At 43.9% G+C, this 22,415-nt stretch overlaps 1 protein-coding gene across 1 annotated transcript in view; it reads left to right on the top strand.

The window, feature by feature from the left end:
- NTM (neurotrimin) overlaps positions 1-22,415 on the top strand; it is a 915,694-nt gene that overhangs the window by 406,158 nt on the left and 487,121 nt on the right. The window lies entirely within an intron of this gene.

The following is a 22,415-nucleotide window of genomic DNA, read 5'->3' on the forward strand; positions in this document are numbered from 1 at the left end:
CAGACTCTTAAGGCTACCGATAATCTTTAGATTTAAAGCTCACTGAAATTTGCTTTGTCTTTTGATTTAAAAAAAAAAATCAACAATAATCAGCTTGCTTAGATCGCAAAGTTGATGTGAGAACCACATATGAGGTTCTTGATTCCAGAGTTTGTTTCCTTATCCTTGAAGCCAAACAGTGTCTGGAATAGAAAAGGTGCATGATAACAACTTATTGAATATATAAATAGTATGACAGGGATTTTTGAGCTTTTTGAGCTTTTAAAATGTAACATAGAATTACTATTATTATCTAGAGCTACCTTCTCATTTTAGGTGAGATAATGAGACTCAGGGAGGACAGGGATATCGTCTTGTGTCACACGGCAAGCTGCTGGCAGAACTAGGAAGAGACTCCTGGTGTAAAGCCCTTCACACACATCACACCAAGTCAGCTATTCCCCAGGTGTGGTGCATTCTTTGGTCATAGAACCAATTCAATTCAGCTAATACTTATTAAGTTCTTACCTGGTTCCAGGCATGGTGCTAAGCACTATAGGGATTACAATATGAATTACACACAGTCTCTTCTCTTAAGTTCACAACTTTGATGGAGAAGAAAAACACATACACCACTACTAAGTGCTTCCTAGGAAAGAATACCGCAATGGTGAAATAAAGGAAGTGCGGTAGGCTCTCAGTGTATGGAATTAATAAATCAGATTATAGGATGGGCAAACTTGAAGGCTGTGGAGTGGTATGTATGGGGAAAGTAATATTTTAGCTGATATTAAAAAAAAAAAAACACACAGGGCAGCCATAAGGTAAGAAAAAAAGGAAGCCGTCTGGACCAAGGAAAATCCAGGAGCACAAAGAAGTAAGGCTGGGGACGTCACTGCCTCCCCTGAGGCTGGGCCTTGGAGGAGCCATAGTAGAAACTGTGGGATGAAGACTGGAATGGACATCTGGCCAGCGCATTGAGGGCCATGAATGCCAGGTTGGGAACTGGGACTTCGACACATTGCGGGGAGCCTTTCACGGTGGTTGAAAGACACTGTCCTTTTGGAAAACCATTCTGTTTGTAGCAGGTTGGCAGCAGTGAGACAGGCGGCAAGGAGAGCAGCTGCAAGGCCACTTCAAAATCCAGGAACAATCTCATGACATAACAATGCAATGCTAAGAATAGAAAGAAGAGAACAAACTGGAGGGGTGTTATGTAGAAGAATTAGGTGCTTGGGCTCTGTGTCCAGACTGGTTGTTTCTTTTGCATCCTTTTACAAGGTTCTTTAATTCTCTGTGCCCAGTTTTGAACCTGCCAAACGTCCACTTGCAAAGTGCTGTAGAGCGTGCCTGGCTCACAGGAGGTATCAGGGGTTGTTGCTGGGATACAGGTGTGAATGTGCAACACCAATCTCCTGATTGCAGGCGCTTGTTTCACCCACCACTGGATTTCCAGTGCCTAGAAGAGTGCCTGACACATATCAGACATTTAATAAATATTCTTACTGCTTTTGTTATCATTACCAAAGTTTTCTGCCTTGCTTCTTCTCCCTCTGTGCCCTTCGGAGAAGATTGTATAGGAAGTTGTTTACATAAGTTTTATAACTAGTGTCTTCAGACGATACGCATTGATATGTGGAAGATTATTAATATCACAATCTTTTCTAAAGCTATCACTTCCAATGTATTCAGCAGAGGACTTGGGAAACAGCAGTTTTAAGTTAAAGATGAATGCTTTGGAGGCATCGTCCTTTGAATTTGATTTAGAAGATCAGTGAGCTAAGTTTAAGCTGTAATAATTCAAAAGACCAGGGTTCTGTTTGGCTGCTCAGTTGACTCACCGGGTCAGGCGAGCAGAGAGCCCTGCTCTCTCTCTGACTCACTTTACTTATTCATGGAGTGGGATTTATGACCCAACATTATAGAATTTTCTGGGTGTGAGTGGAGAGATCTTGCTGGCTTAGCTGGGATGAGGGCTCAGAAGGGGACAAGGTGGCAGGGAATGCACACATTCCTACTGAGAATCAGGGGCTGGCGGTCTGCTTACAGGCCTTCATGGAATAGAGTCCTTTGTACGCTTCTGCTGTTATGTGTATGCATTTGCTTGATGAGAACTCGTTTATTTTTGAAAAGTGAAATTTCAAATTCTTGGGAAATACTGTCTGTTTTTTGAAAAATGAAAACCTCATTAGTGAAAATTATTCTTCCAGCCACTTTCAGTAAACACTCATAAAGCTTCTACTATGGGTCACACACTCTGTTAAGCATGACATAAATAAGTATAAAGAAGCCACAAAACCCACAATTTATAGGATGGTGAACACCAAGAAATCATAACTATGAAATAATAAGTTCCATAGAAAGAAAAGTGCTCCGATGGAGACATATAAGATAGAAAACAAAGAATTAGCTCCATTGAATGGATTTGGTGTTGTTCAAGGAAGGTGCTAGAGTCCTGAGCTGGGTGTACAATGTAAGATCATGGCGAGGGGGTGGGGGTCTTACAGTCTCTGGGAAACTGCATGTGCAAAGCTTGTACTAAGGCATCATGCTGAAGTGGTCCACATGGGAGGGAGCATATTAAAAACTAGTTTGGAAAGGGAGGAATTGGTCAGGTCTATAGAAACATGCATGTGTATGAACACACACATGCACACCAGGAGGTTGGTGGAACCTAAGATAAGGCCTGGACAATAAGGTCAGGCAGATCCATACTGGAATCCTCACTTCTTGATCCTTTTGAGTCTTGATTTTATCACTAATACAAGCTTCATTATATCAACCCAGCAGGCCCAATGTACATAGAGATGTCTAACACTTTTTATTATTAGAAAATAAAGAAATTAATACATACGTAGTTGGTAAGTAGATTTGATATTTGCTTAGTGGATCCACATATACAATTTGACATGTATAAAATGTTTACTGAAAAAGATACTGATTGATTTGGTGATGGACAGACAGTGTTTAACTTCTCTAATTCCCTCCTCAGTTTATAGAAAAGTCTTTAAAAGAATAGCACAGTCATTTAGACCAGCACGCAAAAATGGGACCAACTGGTTAGCAAGGAAGGGGGCCTCCTTCCCACACTGCCAGTGTTCTTAGAGTATCTTGGTAATTGATTGAACATTTCTGTGTCTGATTCATTTTTTCAAGTTGTCGCGCTATGCTGTGCATCCAAACTCCCCTTTCTCAGGGGAGTTGCAGCCATCAATTCATGACCACACCTTCTGGAGCTGCCTGTAGTCACTGCCACGGTCACAGGGAGGACCTTAGCAAGAGGTGGGGGACCACGGCAGGGAAGAAACTACAAAACAAGGGGCACCGACGGGATGGGTTTCTGAGTTAGAGCAGTACTTAAAATGGTGTTTGAACACAGGTTTCAGAATTACCGAGCTATGTCTTCATCCCTTTTATGCCAGTTGCTGTCTCAGTGTTGTTGCTGTGAAATCTCCCTTCTCCTTTCTGGAGAACCCTCCACAATGTTGATCTGAGGCAGCTGTCCTCTGGTGACAAGCAGCAATTCCTGTTAACACACCAATACAAATCCTTGGCTTCTCCCTCCGCTCCCTCAAAGACACGGCGGATGGGGTGCCAAGTGACACAGCAGCCTCTCTCACTCTGTCCCAAGGTGCATGGGCTCCCAGTGGCTGTCTTCCAAATCACCTACCAGATTTGTTTCCCAAAATGCTGCCTTGGCATCGATGTATGTTTTGATAGAAGGTTAATGCATACGTGAATACACAACTTTTTGATTTATTGTCCATGTGAGCTCATCACTCTTTCCTTTAAATTAAAACTCTCTCCAGATGGGGATCCGTGACACAGATTTATTGATCTGCAATAAAACCTCACTCATAATCTCTACAGCTGCCCATTCATCTTCTCCAGAAAAGGGTTCATTATTCTGGATGTCCCAAGAATGAAAGCAAGAAGCTAACTCTCTCCCTTTGTTCCCTTCCTGCCCCTCCTTTGCTTTTTGATGCTCTCCTCCCTCCCATTCCCTGCCTACCTCCTCCTTTTACTTCGTGAGACCAGATGAATCCCCAAAAACAGAACTACTTACTCCCTTTCCCCATCTCGGTCATGGTCTCTTATACTTTTTCACCTCTATGCCACCCACCCTGAAGATATCCTTTTATGTGGGCATCCTGGAAGAGTTGTGGCACTGAGGTTTGCAGCCGTAATCAATAGCCCAACACTCCACTCTGATCATTCCAGATGGGCTTGTATTCCTTGGTTTGGACAAACCACTCTGAACTCAGGAGATGAACAAGATCAGTAAAGGGAACGTAAGCAGCTAGACAGAAAGAAATCCAAACAAGGGGCAGGTAGGCAGGGACTAGGCAGGTGGCTGAAGCGGGGTATGTGTGGATAAAGAATGCTCATCACTGTGTATTTTGTTGGGTCCAAAGAGCCTTCTGATTTATTGCCTAGAAGGTATTCTCAAGTACGCACAGGATTGAGGCTGCTTCCACTGGTCAACAGATGGCTTGGTCAGTGTGCCAGGAAGCAAGGGAAGTAGCTGTTATCTCAGACTCGACAGAAGGAAGGGCAAAAGGACTTTTGGAGTGATCAGATGGATTGCCTAGTCAGTTCAGTGGAGTATCTCTTCCTATTGCTAAAATCCTCTTGGATTTCCCAGCTGCAAAAAGAGGCACAGGCATCCTCTCGTCTAGTGTATTTCAACTGGAGTGTCATGATACACGGATGTGTTTCAATTAGCTGTGTGGTGTGGTGCAACATCCAAGCATGCCACAAGCAATTTGTTACATTTATTTATTTATTTATTTATAAAAAGATTTTATTTATTTATTGTTAGAGAGAGGAGAAAGGAGGGAGAAGGAAAGGGAGAGAAACATCGATGGGAGAAAAACATCCATCAGTTGCCTCTCACACATGCCCCCAACTGGAGACCGAGCCCATAACCTAGGCATGTGCCCTGACTGGGAATCGAACCCACAACTTTTTGGTTTGCAGGATGATGCCCAATCCGTTGCGCAACACCAGTCTGGGGAGTAGCTTGCTACTTTTAAAAATAAAGTGCTGAAGTTTGTAAATGAACTACTTAACACAATCAATTAGAATAGATTCAAGGTTATACTTATAATAATGTCGTTTTTACTCACATGGAATCTGATGTGATTCCTTGAAGAGGAATTAGATGTTGTTAGAGGTAATCTGGCAGAAATTACAAAATGCATATAGGGGTCTGGTGGACACGAGGCTGCCATCCACCGCTAGGAGGTGGGTACTACTATCCTGGTCTGTCTTCCTCTAGGCCAGAGGGCTGTCTGTAGGAAAACTCTAAGCACACATGCATCCCCCTAGCATGACAAAAGACGCAGCTTCTCCTCATTTTAAAATAGCAAAGTCATAACCCAAAGCCAAGCAGTGATTGCCAAAGGCAGGATTTGAATCCAAATGTACAAATTAGCATCCCAGTGTGTACTTTCCACTGACCACTGCCTCCTCCACCAGGCAGGCAAGCGGGGCTCGGGCCGGAACCTGGGAGAGGTGAGGGAAGAGCACGTGGGAAACGCATCACCATTTATCACTGTAATCGGAAGCTACCCCAGGCAGGTTTAATCACCCCATGCAGAGAGGGATGCAGAGCAAGTTTATGGTTTACAGTGAGCAGGCTGACACAGCTGATTGATGTCAAATATGTCATGATGTATATTGTAAAGCAGGGAGATTTAATGGTGTAACTCTATGGCAGGTTTAAAAGTGAGTTGCTGCAAAGTAAGGAGTGATGGATGGGCTCATTTACATGTAAAATTGCCAATGGCATTGACAGCACTGGTATGTGAGGGGAAGATTAGGGGCACAGAGCAAGTTCACTCTTGCCCTGGTACTAGAATATTAAAATACAGCTGTGGCAGCATCTGGACTTTGCAGTGGACTTTAGAGATATAATTCTTTTTTACCTTTTGGCCTTGAGATAATCTACATCCTTTATAAGATTTTCTAAAAAAGTCACCACACCATCCCTGGATCAAGTGTTTACAGGAGATGGTGATGCTGGCATGAAATCTATTTGTATGGAGCCTGTGAGCAAACCAAAGCACTCTGTGCTTTTATGTATCCCCAGCCAAACAAGCTCAAAGTGCTCGTAGGGTAACAATGTAAGAGGCTAGAAGACCAACTTTAAAATTCTGCTTATGTCCCCCAAACTCTTGCCTTCTTGTGGTTTTCTCTAACCTATGCCAGAAAGAGTCACTCTCTCTCTCTCTCTCTCTCTCTCTCTGTCCCCTACCTTGTCCTGTGTGCGTGTTTCTTTTTCATTCTCCCCTTCTTTTCCCTCTAATGAAACTGCTATTATTATGTGTGGGCTAATGTCTATTACATATGAGAGGATAGAGAATTGATTTATCCTTTCAACAAATAATGATGTTTGGATCAACTCCAGCCAAACATTCAGCCTTGAGGATAGACTCCTAAACCTAAATTATCCAGTAAGAGCACTTTATACTTGTCTCCCACCATTAGAAAAATGACAGTATAATATTAGAGTCTGCCTGCCTGGCTGTCCTCTCTGTCTCCGTGCCTCCATCGCTCCTTTCTTGTTTTCTTCGTCACACAACATACACCAGCATTGTGCTAGGTCCCGGAGACACAGCAGCGAAGGAGACGCTGGGTTAGAACATGAGATGCAGAGGAGGAAAGAACTTCCTGGCAGCAGCTCACAACGGCTGCGATAAATGCCGTGGAGGAGCTATGGAGATGCCCAAGAAGAGCTCCATGGGACAAAAGGAGGGGCGTGGCGGTCAGATAAATAGGGAGCCATTTTTGGAGCAATTAGCATCTGAACCAAGACTCAAGGTTGCAAGGCAAAGGAGAGCAAGATGGGGAGGGAAGATTTTACCCAGGAAAAAAATATGGTGTCCCTACATCCAAAGAAAAAAAGTGTTCAAAAAGTTCAAGGACCTGCAACCAGTGCGATGCAAGAGAAAAGCACTTGAGAAAGGACAGCCGAGAGATAAGGCTGAGGAAGCCATCAGTGCCCTGTGGAGCCTGACTTCCTCCGGGTAAAATGTGAGAACTGCGACACTCGAAGGATCCCTTGGTACACGTGACGATGTTTTAGATTTGCCCTTTCTGTGTGTGGCTCTCATAAGCTGGATCATATTTCTGGATATGATTTTCAACTGTGTGTTAAGAAAGATAGGTTGACAATAAAAAATACTATCATCAAAGCCATGCTTTTTGGGGGCACTCATTGCTTGTAATTAAGCACATAATAGTTGGAACTAAGAATTTACCAAACATATTTGTCAATTCAGTTTAATGTATTTTGTGTACTTTTCAATAAGCAGATGATTGTTACAATGGCAGCAAATTAATTTTATATGTTCGTTAACAGCATTTATACTTTATCCAATCATTATTTTATTCCTTCAAAACATACTGAGAGCCTGCAAAGTTCAAGGCACTTTATGCGGTAGGAGAGACACAAAGATAAGTAACTTTTAAAGAGTCTTTCTCATAAGCTAATAAGGAAGACACAATTACGTATATAAAATGATTGCCAACATGCCCTAAACCAAGCTATTGTGAAGAATGAATCGGGGCTCTGGAGAATAGAGGCATTTACAGCCTTTTCTGGAATCTGGGATACTCAACAAAATAGATATATGTGCTTTATCTTAAAAAAATGTTTAGGAATTTCCCATGGGCACATTTTGCTGATGAGGAAGCTAGAGTCTTGACGCATGCCCATGTAAAGTTTTATTGAATTGCAACAATAAAATTAAAATGTCACAATTACTAGGTTTATTCAGCTCTGTACACTTATGTCCTATTCTTCTAAGGACTTGGTTGTAACGTTATTTCTATGATGCAACTGACCGTACAATAGTGGTCAGGACCAGCATCTTAGGAATCACAGAGACCTGGGCTCTCATTTCATCTTTGCCAATTAATAGTGGTGAGATCTGGGATGAGTCGCCTAAGCTCTCTCACCTCCATTCTCCTTTCTGTAATGTGTCTACCTCACGGAACTTGTAGAATGTTAAAAGAGGTAATGTGCTTAGCTCAGTGACCAGCATGCAGTAAGAGTTAAACAAATGTTAGCCATATATGATTAATATTATTATTATTATCTGTCATTTAACGCCTAATGAAACACTGAATGAACCACAACACGGTGACTTTATTGAGCTCATGTACCTCCTAGAAACTAATAGAGCGCTCCTCTCATCTCTCTCCAGAAAGAATGTGGGCCTGTTGTAATAAATCACCAAACAAAAATGGGTACACATGATTCTCTGCTCTCCACTCGGTGTTTACTCCAATTATTTTGCTATTTTCCCTAGTGTTTCCTTTTTTGCTATTCAGCTAAAAACTTCCTGAATGCGCAGTTTACTTTCTCTTCCAGATCATTAACAAAGCTGCTACGAACAGTCACACCTGGCTCTCCTTCCTCGCCACCCCTCCCTCTAGGTGCTTCCCCAGCTGGCTCTCTGCTAGACCAGATTGTAAGTCCACACAAATATGTTCTTATCACACATATTTGTGGTCATGTGAAAACAAAGATTCTCAAACCCTTCCAGGCAGTTTCAGGTGGAAGTGCATTTTCACGCCTCTCCACTTGGATCCTAAAAGGCACTCCCAGACTTGGTCCTGTTCTTACTTAGTCTGGGACGGGGGGGAGGAGGGGGGCCGGGATGTGAAAACAAATCAAAACAAAACTCCAAAGACAGAACGGGGAAGTGAGAGGCACCCCTATCCACAGCCACACCAGGCCCTTGTTCCTAGGTCTGCACTTGACCTGCAGGTTTCCCTGTATTTCTCCCCTCCCTGTGCTGTTTGCACAGCTGCCCTTCATTCTACACGGCTGCCCCCAGCCTGGGCTGGAAACCTGCCCTTGACGCCCCACTTTCCTTGCCCTTCCTCCGCCGTCACACCCAGACAATCACCAAGGGAGCCCTGACAGTCCAAGGGCCCAAATGGGGCTCAAAGCCCCCCACCTCTCCTGGGGCCCACAGCCGCCTTCCTCGCCGGCGCACTGCAGGGGGTGGCTCTGCGTCCTTCATCTTTACTCTCCTCCACGTCTTTCTCCTACTAACCCGTCAGAGGTCTGTTCAGAGGCAGAGGTGATCTTGTAGCTCTCCTGTCGGAAGTATTTCCGTAGCGTTCCATCACCTCAGGATGCGGTCAAGGCTTGAACTCTTTGCTTGGCTGAGGAGGATCTTCCCAGCCTTCCTGACCCGCCTTCCCCAAGGCCCTCTTTGTTACCCGTCGCTTCTCGCCTGCCCCTCACCCCGCTCTCTGCGGCCCTGGCTAGCTACAATTCACTTGCTGGCGTCAAGCTTATACATGGCCTCCTCTGAGAAGCTTTCCAGCCCAGCAATAGGGCACACTCTGCTCTACGCCCCATTTACATGTTTCCATGGCTTTCCAATCCCAGTCCCCTCAGTCACAGCGCTTGTCACGCTACACTCTAGTGGCCGTATCAGACCGCTGTTCCCGTTGCCAGGCGGTGCTCCGTGAGAGCAGGGCCTACCTCTGTAGTCCACAGGGGTCTTCCAGCACTGTTCCAGGAACGGAGTAGCTGCTCAATGTAGATGGGTACAATTCTTTAAGAATCCTTTTGAATTATTTCATAGACTTATTTTGGCAGCAGGGGAGGGGGGAGTACAAAACCAGTCAAGGATAGAACCAAAATTATCTTGGCAGCAGGAACAAGAACCTCTTTCTGCACTGAAAGGGGCGGCTGAGTTCCTCCCCAGTCGGGCCCTGCTGCCACCTGTGTCTCCGGAGAGCCCCTGTCCCGCTCAGGGTCCACTCTCATTTCTCTGCACCTGACAGTCAGCACATGGGCCTAAACTGGGACCTTTTCCAGAGGCAGGTGGAGCAAGCACAGGCTGAGCTGACCCTGATAGAAATGCTCAAGAAGCTTTGCAGGGGGATTAAGCAGCCACCTTTAATCTCACTTGCTTCTGGGTGGCGGGAGCAGATTCCCGCGTGGGGCTGGCGGGGCTGCAGTGGGAGCCTGTGGGTTGGGGGCTGCGGAGGTGGGGTGTGCACAGGGGAAGCCAGGAGGTGGGAAGGAGGGGAGACCTGGCAAAGAGGCAATCGTTTCCATTTTCACATTATAAAACCTCAACTGAATATCTTCTCTCTTTTCCTCTTCTACATACTATTCAGGAAGCTTTCCTATTTCTAAATGTGAAGTGCTCTCATTAGTGGTTGGAAAATTCTAGATTTGTGGATTAAAGAGCAACCAGGGCTAAACCCAGGGACCCAGAAGCAAAGGAGGATTTATTGGAGGTCACATCAAGGGACTCCGTGGAGGGGGGCATCCGAGGCTCAGGCGCTCAGCATGAACGCATCTCGGGTCATCTGCTCTTTCCACAAGCGTCCTGGGTGTGGCCTGGGGTGCAGTGTCCGACCCTCGGCTCCAAGTATCCCCCATAGAGTAAACAGTTGCCCCCAAGATTGTCTTGTATGATAGTTTCTTAAAATACTTGAAAAGGGAGAAGTTGACAATTTTTACAAAACCTGGGGTATGTCCGGTCTTGGCTAACCCATACTTTAGAGGCTTTGTTTATACGGAATAAAGACAAAAACGAATGGCTTCTGAGTGGGGAAAATATTCATTGGATATTAAAGCTGGAAAAGCTGTTTAAGGATTATTTAGTCCAACTCATCACTGACAGGGGAAGAACCTGAGTAGGGGAGACTTACCCTCAAACTACACGAGCCTGTGTTCACGGAGCGCACTTGGCATGAGGCCTGGCGTTTTTTTCGCCACAGCACATTTGAGGTCCTGGCGGTCAAGATTTGTGCCTTTGATAGCCGTGTGCAGAGCTAAATCGGTTCATGCGTCATGGGAGGCCCCTTTCAGCCTGAAGTAGTAGCACTGAGGTTCTAGGTGGAGAGCTCATTCATAGCATCACCTAAAATATAGGAAGTACCAAGCGAACATTAATTGGATAAATGTTGAATTAGTCCTGTCTAGCTTCCTGTACTCTGAGTGGGTTTTCTGAACGTCTGGAAATTCCAAATATTTTACCTAACACTCCCTGAGATTTTTAACTGTTTTTCTTTGTTTCCTATGGCACAGCATCTATTTCCAAATATTTCTTATTTAAGCTGCCGGCTGTGTAGGCCTTTTTAAAACCCTGGGGAACGTGAAGATACATCACCTAATTTTGGTTTAGCTCAAGCTATTGTTGCGGGTTTTAATTTCAGTATTTTAAAGTGAGCCTCTCCCTGAATTGCTCAGGCATCCTTTGCATGCACATCCAGGCTGCTCTCCGTGCGCTGTGTACCTGCGTGGATTTCTCTAAAAGGCTCAAGTGTGTCATTGTACCTGTGTATTAATAATGTATCCAATTCATTACTAAGACACACCAAGCAATATGACCTCAGGGTATGTACATGACATTTAAGACCAAGAATTATTTCCCATAGAACAGATCTGCTTAAAGAATAAAATAATCTTTAGGAATTTAGGGAGAGTGGGAATTTAGTAGATGGTGCTGATTTTTAAAAACAAAGACTTAACTCTAAAACTGCTTCTCTCCGTCTTTTGATGCATTAGGGATAGGACACCGGGCTCCGCCTGACCTCCAACTCGTCTTGTCCCTCACTGGGCATCTCAGCAGCATCTCCCCAACAGAGGCGCCACCCTCAAATTTACAGCTGCTCTGTTCTGTCTTAGCCAATAACAGAAAAGAGGCGGGGAGGCTATCTGAATGCCCCGGGAACCCTCTGCCCTTTCGGTGCCGCCCACTCGGGTCTTCGGCAAAGGCTGTCCTGGAGGCAGGTGCTCAGCTGCTGCCCCGGCCATCCGCACGGCAGCCCGCTGCCGCCCTGGCCCTACTCGCCTGCGTTAACTCATTGTTTAGCACGAGGCAAGGGCCACACGCTTCCAGGGAGCAATTGCCAGCCCTGGCATACGTGACTTGGGACGCACCACTGCTGCTCTGCGTCCCTTGGTTTATGCTGAATGGCGTCTGAATTTTTCCCTAACCTCGTAGGGGATAAGAGGTAGAAGAGGCTCCTGCAGCCCCCGTTGCTGGGTTTGAATTGTACCGCTTACTATCTTTCCAAAAATGGAGAATTCTCCTGCCTGGGCTTATTTCCAAACAGATTTTTTTTTTCTTTTTTATCACCAAAAAAACTGCAAATGGTAGACTGCAGAGCTGGGTGTTTACAGTGGACACTCTGCGCTTGCCTACTCTCACACATTAATGGTGTTTTGCATCCAGCAGTCATCAGCTGAAGGAGCCCGAGAGGGACAGTGACGTGCCATCTTCCTCCTTGCCTCCGAACCCACCTTCACGCTCCAGTGCATCCCGCACAATGATTTCCAGGGAATTAATTTTAAATGCCGTTCTCCCATCCCCTCCGTATCTGTGCAGGGGCTCCCAGCGCCCCAGGCCTCCCTGATTGCAACCAGACTCTCTCCTACTGACTTTAGTAAAGGGCTAAAACGCATGTAAAGAGAATAGAAGACCATTTTTTAAGGAGTAGTAGGATCTCTACCTACTGACATAGACTAAAATCTCACTAGGTGCAAATGTATCCTTGCTGGGGAAGAAACCATAGCCCCCTTTCTTCTAAAGCTATACATTTGCATATTAATAGCATCTATGGACTTGGAGTGCTGGGTTGGGATATTAGAATCCATCAAGCACAATTCAGTGCAGCAGTTTGCCTCTTGGAAATTTGTGGAAAGGGTGATTATTTAATATCTAGCGAGGCAGAAATACTCAATTTTCAAAGACAAGCCACACTTTGATTCACTATTAGAGGCAACATTCATTCATTCATTCATTCAACCAATAGTTGTTGAATACATTCTATGGCAGGCATTGTCAGTGACTGGAGACACTGTAGAAAAATAAGAGTGTCAAAGTCTGTTGCTATAGCATTTATCTATACTCCTTATCTAGGCTTATCAATTGTTTGTGTGTCAGCCTTTCTATCCCGCATCTATGCAGAGTATAACAGGAAGGATAGTATCTTATCTCTGCTGCTCATTAGGAGCACATCTTTGATCTCCCCACAGAGATTGAGTACACAGAAAATGCACTGGGTAAATATTTGTGCTGGTTGTTTTACAGGAGTTCTGGGTCATGGAGTTTCAAGGTCAAACCCTAAGGGACTGCAAACATATCTAATTATCAGATTTCCCATTTTTTAATAGATGAGGACATTGAGATTTGGAGAGTTGAGTTTGCTTGCTAAAAGTCACAAGGCCAGTTATTGGTATAGGTAAGATCAGATTCCACTTGTCTTAATTGCTTTATGGCTAACCTTTCTACCGTGGAAGTTCATGATAAAACCTGAAAACACAGCTGCAGAAGCCTGTAGGAGACCATCCAGGCCAGAATCTTTCATTCTGAATACCCACTTAGAGTCACCAGGGGGAGCATGAAAAACCATCAAAGATGCAGTTCCATCCCCGCCCCCCGCCCCCAATTTTAATTTACTTGGTTCGGGACCAGGTATGAACCTTCAAATTTTTAAAAATGTGCTGGATGATCACTATGTGTTGCTTTTAGGGACAGCCTGAATGGGCCATTCGTCTGTGCATCCTGTTGCATATTCATTCATTTCCTTCCACCTATTTCCTTGAATAGGAACCTGGCAGGGGAGATGTCTGCAGGCATCTCCAAAGAAGTCCACACCCTTTGTCAGGAAGGCTCTGCTAGGCTCCCAGCACGGCACATGCCCTCTCCACACACCTCCCCCAGCGACCCAACACCCCTACCAAGCAGGGTTAGGCAGCAAGCCCACGGGGCTGGCATCTCACGCTGTCCCCCAAGTGTACCTCCCAGAGCAGCCACCCGAGGGCCCTGCCTCCGCCAGCTGGGACCGCATTTGTGTTCAGGGCCCTAACAGGAGGCGCCAGGGGCTCGTTTTCCTTTATTTATTTTTAATTATAATTTTCCCGCGTGGCTCCATCCTCTCGTGAGAACAGTGGCAACCTGTTAATGGGATTATGTGGTGTAGATGCCGCCGTGGGCCTGGGTGGCTCCTCCTGTCTCTGAATTTCATCCAGATAATTGATTTTGGTGTGTTCTTTGACACTTGCCTTTGCGGCACGGAGTGTTATTAGGGCCTTTGTTCCATTTTTGAGTGACAAAGCCTTTACAAGCCAGCCAAGCAAAAGCGATTGTTGCATCTCTCACTTTTCTTATTAACTAACAGAGAATTGCAGGCAGCTTGAAACCCGCTGAGAGAAATAATAACATAAGCGGCAGCTTGGGAGCAAAGTGGGTCCTTTCAGCCACAACAGCCTGGTGAGATTAACAAGGGCCCCTCCTCTCACGGATCTGCCGGGTCTGAGCTCTCTGTCTTCTGTCTTCCATTTCCTCTGTCTTTCCCCCAATTACATCTCCGTCTGCTCCTGGACACTCTCCTACTGTCCGAAGCAGCACAGCGGTCTACCAGGAAGAGGGGCTGTCTGAGGACCCGAGGGGGAGCAGAACCCCCACGTCGACCCTGCGCCTACGCTGTGTCTCAGTTCTCCGGGGACCGAAATTACCCATCCTCATGATTGGTGCTTCTTGGTGTTCAGGAGTTTCTGTGCTTCCTTTTACATATGTTTCAATAAAAATCCCTATTTTAAAAGGTTTTAAACACACACAAGAGAAAGATGGAAAATAAACACTAGTGTATTTGCCATAGAGGTTAAACAAAAAAAGAAATACATCACTTTTATAGGTGGGGTCTCCTGAGAGCCCTTCTCTAATCCACTCAGCCTCTCCCTCTCCCCGCAAAATTCAGTACCATTCCAAATTTGATATGTATCCTTCCCAGGCATTTTTATATATCTACCACATATGTGTCGCTAAGCAATGTGAAATACTGCTGGCGTGTTCCTAAACTTGCACAAATGATGCCATACCATGTGTATTTGATAATCGTAAAGCGTTTTCTTGTGATAATCTTTTTCACATGATACATGAGCTGGGTGTTGCTTTCTATCAGAGCACTTTACTCTGCCCTGGGATGTGTCACAAGGACGCACCTGCCTGTTTGTAGGAGGACAGGCAGCTGCCTTCGCCCATTTCACTGTTACAAATGCCAGCAGCACCGCACCTGGGCTCACAGGTCCTCGTGCGCAAACACACGCCTCTCCGCAGGCACAGACCCGGATGTGAGATTTCAGGCTGAAAATGTTGCCCATCTTTAACCCTAGTGGGGAATGCCTAGGTGTCTCCGAAGGGATTTTCTCCTAAAAGCGCGAGATGCAAAGCAGGAATTGCTAATTCCATTTCACCTGTGAGCGCAGAGAACTGCCGGGGCCCTTTGTTTATCCAGGAAGACCTTAGCCTGGGGAAAGGAAAACGGCGCTTCCCCCAAGTCTCCGTTCTGGCGCTCCCACCATCCATGGTATCTGAGCCGAAAAGAAGCATCTCGGCCTCCCTGTGGACCTGGGAGCTCACCCATTGTTCCTGTTTTCCTTGGTGACTTTGATCCTGTCCTGGAGTCATTGATGGGTAGGATCTGTAGTCACAGACACACTATTCCTTGCGGCCCAAGCGGAAGGGATCTGCTCTGTGAAAGATGCTCTCCGTAACCACCCCCAGCCACCAGCAAACCGGCGTGCTCTCCTCTCTTCCCGTGGAGTCAGGTGGCCACACTGGCAAAAACTTGGGCTTTGCAGTAAGAGTCTGTCTTGAATTTGTATTCTCACCCTCACTAATTTTGTGACCACAAACAAATACTTAACTTCTCCGGTTCTGTTTCACCTTTGTAAAGGGAGAACAGTCACACTAGGCTCACAGAGAGGTTGTGAGGGTGAGGGCGGAGCATGGGGGCGGGGCTTGGCGCCTGGGGCCCGCCCAGGAGGCGGGACGTGGCTTTAACCCAAGTCCTCCGCGCAGGACCTGATCGCGCTGGTGCAGGAGAAGCTCCCACGGGGAGAGCCTCGCACCGCCCTCCCCCCCGCGCCCCATCCCCCACCGCTTCCTTCTGACTCCAAATCCCGGGGCTGGGACACACTGGGGATTTTCACCTCATGGACTGATCATGGCAGTTTAAGAAAAAGGCACACTTCGGGGAGATGTCTTAGACCTGCCCCAGTTCTTTCCCAAAGGAGACAAATAGAGCCAGTTTCTTTGAGGACAAAATCTCGGATATGAGTCTTGACTTTCTTCTTCACCTTTGTGTAATTACACATTGGGGAAGTGAAGGAGTGATTTCCTTTATCTCTCAATAAAGGCCCAGAGTGACTCAAGATACCTCTCAGATCCCTTAGAGGTGGAAGGGTGAGTGAGAGTCCATTGTATTCTACAGGGCACAAAGCAATGGTGTTTTTATGTTGTTTTCTTCACAATTCTCAGTGTTTCCTCATGCAGTTGTCGCCCCATTTAATTGTCCCTTTTTTCTTTGTTACTGTCTCGAGCTCTCAGTCCCTCCTTATGCTCTTCCTTCTCATTCTCTACTCATGTTTTCTTCCTCATTCTCTCCAGCCTCTGGGAGCACCATAATTTACCCCTGTCCCCAACTGTCCCCAAAGACTCTCATGCAGCCTTCTTGGACGAATGATTACCGCAAGGAATAGAATTGTCTAAAACCAACAATGTTTTCCGTGTGCCAATGTGTAAGCTGTTCAATGAGAAAGCAGAATGGCACTAAGTGCATTATAGTTAAAAAAAAAAAAAAAAAACCAAACACGTCGACAACCTGTCAAAAACTGTCCCTCACAGCAGCTGGTTGCAGCGTCTTGAAAGAATGACTGACAAGGGAAGAAAAATAAAAAACTCCAATGAATCCTTTTGCACGGTGTCAATGTTGTGTGTTACTTTTGTATGGAGTTCCGATCTGTTCTGCAAGCTGAGTGAAGGGCTCATTATCTTTTTCGCTGGCTTAATGATATCTTATTCCATAGGATAGGGCGGATGGAGAAAGAGATATTATGAAAACCAAAGTGGAGGTGGATGGTGAATTTCAATATTCAAGGACTGATTTGCTTCTCAGAAAAGCCAGGTTTCAAAGGACAGCCACACCCACTAGCAAGTGCCCTGTCTCTGTGCAAATACTAAAAGGCAGTATCCTTTTGGGCACTGAGAACTAGTTTGTCTGTCTGTCTGTCTGTCTGTCTGTCTTTCTTCTCAAAGTCAGGAGACAAGCTGGCTGGTCTTTCATCCGGTAGGAATCTGGCTTTCATAGAGGTGCCTGAGAGGTAGTGTTAGAAATGGCGAACAACATTGTATCACCTGGGATGTGAGTTGCACAAATGGTGAGAATCTCAGGGCACCCTGAGCCTATGGGGATTCCTCATTGACTCCTAACAGTTATATTCTTCTCCAAGGCTGGATAAAGAAACGTGGCCACTGGAGTCAGGGCAGAATCCAAACAGATTCTTACTCTGTAGTCGTTCGCAACTTCTTTGAATTCACCTACATCTCTTGGCTTTGTCCTTCAGAGGAAGATTAAATGGCCAAGGCATCAGTTGAGTATGAAATTAGATGTGGGAGAAGCCATAATATAAGCAGATTTTTCTCGCCTGACCCACGGGGGATGCACGTGGCATCTCAGTTGAATAAAGGAATTTGCTGTGAACCACCTGGATGACCTGTGACAAGAGTGCTAATTAACAAGTATTTCGTTTTTGCTCTCTGTTAACTATAGATAATGCTTCCTGCTTGACCTTAATATAACAGAATACAGTCCTTAAAAATGCCACAAGAACATTGGATTAAAAAATATATATATATAGAAATTATTTTTGTCATCACTGCTTAATTGAAAAGAACAGTTTCCTATCACATTTGTATGTTCATAAGATGTTTCTATCTTCTCTAAATTGCCCTAATATACATTGCTTAAATTAAAAAACTAAAAACAACTTTTGAGTTAGAGAAGTAATTGTGGTTATATTATTTCAACTGGAACTAAATGGATTTCAACGAGTAACCCCAAACCTAAAAGGCTGTTACTCTGACATATGTTTATATTTTAAGTGTCCAAACACAAGGATGCAAGTCAGGAAGGGGGAGAGTGAGTGGAAGACTTTCCAGTTTTTGTTTGTTCTTGGAGCATTTCAAGGCTGTGTATGATTACAGTGTTAGTTGCATTTAAGTGCTTTGTTTTCCCCTGGGTTACAAACATCTAAAGGAGGAGAGAGGATAAGAGGATAAAGAGAATTGAAAAGAATTCTCAAAAGGCCTTGTGGAGCAAATCAACTGAGGAGTGAGTTATAAATGAATCTGAGAAAGAGACATTTAATTTCCTTCCACATAAGCTTGAGGCTAAAGAGAAGAACTTCCTGGGCATAGCTTTACTTATCAGCACCAGCAAATTTTAAAAACTCCTTAGTGTAGGGGAAAATAATTCAAGCCATTTGGTAATAGTTTTCCCTTACATTCATTCAGCACGTTGCAGTTCATTGCTCTCTACAATTCTGTATTATTCAGTTTCACAAATATGTGCTGCATGCTCACTAGGTTCTAGATGAGTACTGGGTTTGGCAACTTAAGGATCAAAGAAATCCTAGTCTCTAGAACTTCTTTGAATGAAAGGTAATGTAGCAAATTCTGTAATTGTAAATAGCACAAATCACTAGGAAAACATAGAAGAGTGAGCAATTATTTCTGCCTGGACTTGCATTAATATCAGCTCATACAACACAAAATAAGTATTTATGTAAGTATTAATTCATTCATTCGAAGCAAATAGTTTTTTGTTTGCCTACACTGTGACAGATGTTACACTAGTCAAAAATGACATGAGTGAAACACAATTGTAAACTAAAATAAATTGAATAAAAAATAAACCTTATTTTGGCTGTGGTCTTCCTCTGGAATGCCTTTCCTCATCTAGTCATGGAACTAGGGAATTAGCAGGAGTTAACAAAGTAAAGAGAGAGGAAAAGCATTCCAGGCTGAAGGAGGGGCATGTGTAAAGTTCTTTTGTAGCAGGTACACAAGTTACAGAAGAGAAGGCAGGCTTGCCTGGCTCTGCATCACAGAACAAAGAAGAACACAGCATGTGCATTTATTTGCCAGGTCTACTGGAGTAAAGTACCATAAACTGAATGGTTTAGAACAACACACGTCACTGTTTTATTTTTTTTAAGGCTTTATTTATTTTTAGAGAGAGGGAAGGGAGGCAGAAAGAGTGGGAAAGAAACATCAAGGTGTGGTTGCCTCTGGCACACCCCCCACTGGGGACCTGGCCTGCAACCCAGGCATGTGCCTTGACTGGGAATCGAACCGGCGACCCTTTGATTCGTAGGCCAGCACTCAATCCACGGAGCCACACCAACCAGGGCACACTTTATTGTTTTATAATTCTGGAAGCTAGAAGTCTGAGGTCACAGTGTCAGCAGGGTTGCTTCATTCCAAGGCTGTGAGAGAGAACCTGTTCTAAGCCTCTTTCCTAGCTTCTGGAGATTTGCTGGACCTAGTTGGTGTTTCTTGGTCGCAGAAGCATTATGCTGATCTCTGGCTTTATCCTCGAGTGGCATTCTCCCTGTGGGCATGTCTGTGTCGAAATCTTGCCTTTTTGTAAAAACACCAATGGCATACCCCCTTGTAGTATGACTGCCTCCTGACTTAGTAATCCATCTTCAATGGCCCTATTTCCAAATAAGTTCACATTCTGAGATATTAGGAGTTAGGACTTCACAGATTAATTGCAAAGGGGACACAATTCAACCCATAAAAGTATGAGATGAAACTGAAAGTGAGGCTGGCGCTTCGTGCCTTGGACTCCCTTGAGGGCCAGTAGGTCATGTTAGGGACTGGATCTGTATCCTAAGATTTTGAACAAAGGATGCATGGCCAAATTTGTATTTGAAAAAGGTATCCCTTCCTCTTTATCATAAAATTCTTCATATGAAATATTGGGTGTGAATGGAGTCCTCAGAAACTATTGTAATCATCTGGGTGAGGTGTGATGGACTAGAGCATATGAGGATGGAGAAGATAAAAATGAAAATAAATAGATTAGGAAAAGGTTTACTAGATAAAATCAATTGGATCAAATGATGGATTCAGTTGATAAGAAGAGGATAGGATCAAAGATAATAACAGGATAAAAGCCGGTATCATTTAGTGACACGGGGCCAGGCTTAGCGAGGAGAATTTTGACTTCAGTCTTGCCTATATAGAGTATAAAGTACGTGTAATGTATCATAAAAGAGATATTAAGTATGTTGTTGGAGCATCTTGGAGCTCAGAAAAGTAGTCTAGGCTAGAGCTATAAATTGGGGAATGACTGCTTTATATGTTAATTTGCAAGTTAAACTGTGCACATGAACAAAATACCTTAGGGAGAGGATAATATAACAGGGAGGGAGAGGGCCCAGAAATGTGCTTTGATAAACCGCAGGACAATTATAGTGGTGTAAGTGTGCAGAAGAAGAGCAGCCAGGGAAGTAGGGGAGAGAAGCATTTCCGGAAGGGGGAAGAGTTAACAATATAAATGTTGATGACTGAGGCACACGCGAGGAGGGCAGAAGCGGTGCTCGGTGGCTTTGTGATGTGAAAGCCATCGAAGCCTTAGCACAGTGCCGTAGCTACTGCACTGGGATGAGGAGTGGACGGGGGGAAGGGAAATATATAAAATATATACACACCTTCTGAGAACCTGTTTGACTGTGAAAGCCAGAAGAAAAATGGAACTATGGATGGAGAGAAAGGTGGAGTCAAGGGAAAGGTCCTGAAATAGATTGAGCATATAGATACTGCTGATAGAGGAAACAACTACTTGCACCATAGAGTGAAAGGAAAAATCAGCAGTATTAGATTCTATAGAAGGCGGGAGGGGATCAGTCCCAAGTAAAATATTGAGAGAGAAAGGGAGTTTACCTAGGAGGAACAATAGCTCCTATGTTATAAAGGTAGGGAGGAAAAAGAGAATGTGTTCTGATGTAGGTACAAGAGTGAATATACTCAGTGTGAGTAAAAACACAGAATGATCTCCTAATAACTTGTCAACTTTTTTCTAAAAAATAAAATCCACCATTCCCTATGGCTAACAGGGATTCTTAATATCTGTTTACTGTATTTTGCCATGTATAATGCGCACATTTTTGCCCACATTTTTGAGGGAAAATAAAAGCGTGCATTATACCTGGGTAGTACTAATTCCATATCTTTAAAGAATTAAATATTTTTTAATTCTTTCTTTATGCTTTTGCGTTACAAGTGTAACTCTAGAAAGCAATAATGATATCTGTATGCCAAATAATGTGCTTGAATATGATAATCAATTTTGTTTCTAAATATAAATAAATAAAACATTGAATTAAAAAAATTAAAATGAAAGAATTTCCCCCTGAAAGTTTAGGCCAAAACGTGGGTGTGCATTATACACAGCAAAATATCTTGACAGCTAGTGGCGGCTGGGGTGGGGGAGATAAGGGGTGGAGAGATGGAGCAAAAAGGCAAAAGCACTCACGGACATGGACGACACATTGTCCCCTCACCAGGTTGCTGGGGGTCGGAGGGTATAAGGGGACTAAATGGCAATGGAAAAAAAATACAACAAAGGTTAAAAAAACCGTATGATCATTGCAATAGATGCAGAGAAAATATTTGAAAAAATACAATATCCTTTCATGATAAAAATTGCTCAATCAATTGGGTGTAGAAGGAACATTCCTCAGCATAGGAAAGCCCATATATAGCAAGCCCACAGCTAATATATACTCGAGAGTGAAGGGTTGAAAGTTTTTCCGTTAAGAGCAGAGACAAAATTAGGGTGCCCGCTGTCACCACTCTAATGCACCACAGCACTGGAAGTCTTAGCCAGAGCCATTGACAAGAAAGAGAAGGAAAGGACATCCCAGTCAGAAAGGAAAAAGTGAGATTGTCTTTGTTTGCAGAAGATATGTGTGACCTCACATAAAAATTGTGAAGTCTTGACCCAAAACTTGTTACAATTAATAAATCTTTCAGTTAAGCTGCAGGATACAAAATCGACATACAGAAATCAGTAGTGTTTCTATACACTAACAGAAGAATATCTGAAAAGAAATAAAGAAACAATCCCATTCACGCTAGCATCAAAAACAATAAAATACTTAGACATAAACTTAACCAAGGAATTGAAAGTTCTGTACACTGAAAACCACAGACTGTAATGCAAGAAATTGAAAAAGACTAGAAAAACAAATGGAAATATAGTCCACGTTCATGGATTGAAAGAATTAATATCATTTAAAATGTCCATGCTGCCCAAAGTCATATATAAATTCAATGCAATGTCTATCAAAATTGCAATTTCATTGCTCACAGGAATATACAAGGAAAATACTAAAATCTGTATGGAATCACAAAAGACCTTAAATAGTTGAAGCAATTGAGAGCACAAAGAACAAAGATGAAGCATTACACTTTCTGATTTCAAACTTCACTACAAAGTTATAATAATTAAAACAGTGCTATGCTGGCATAAAAATAGACACATAGACCAACAGAACAGAATCAAGAGCCTAGAAATAAATCCTCACATATACA

This window comes from Pteronotus mesoamericanus, unplaced genomic scaffold (genome assembly GCF_021234165.1).
Source record: "Pteronotus mesoamericanus isolate MK-2021 breed Mesoamerican mustached bat unplaced genomic scaffold, CSHL_Meso_final contig_53, whole genome shotgun sequence".
Lineage (NCBI taxonomy): Eukaryota > Metazoa > Chordata > Mammalia > Chiroptera > Mormoopidae > Pteronotus > Pteronotus mesoamericanus.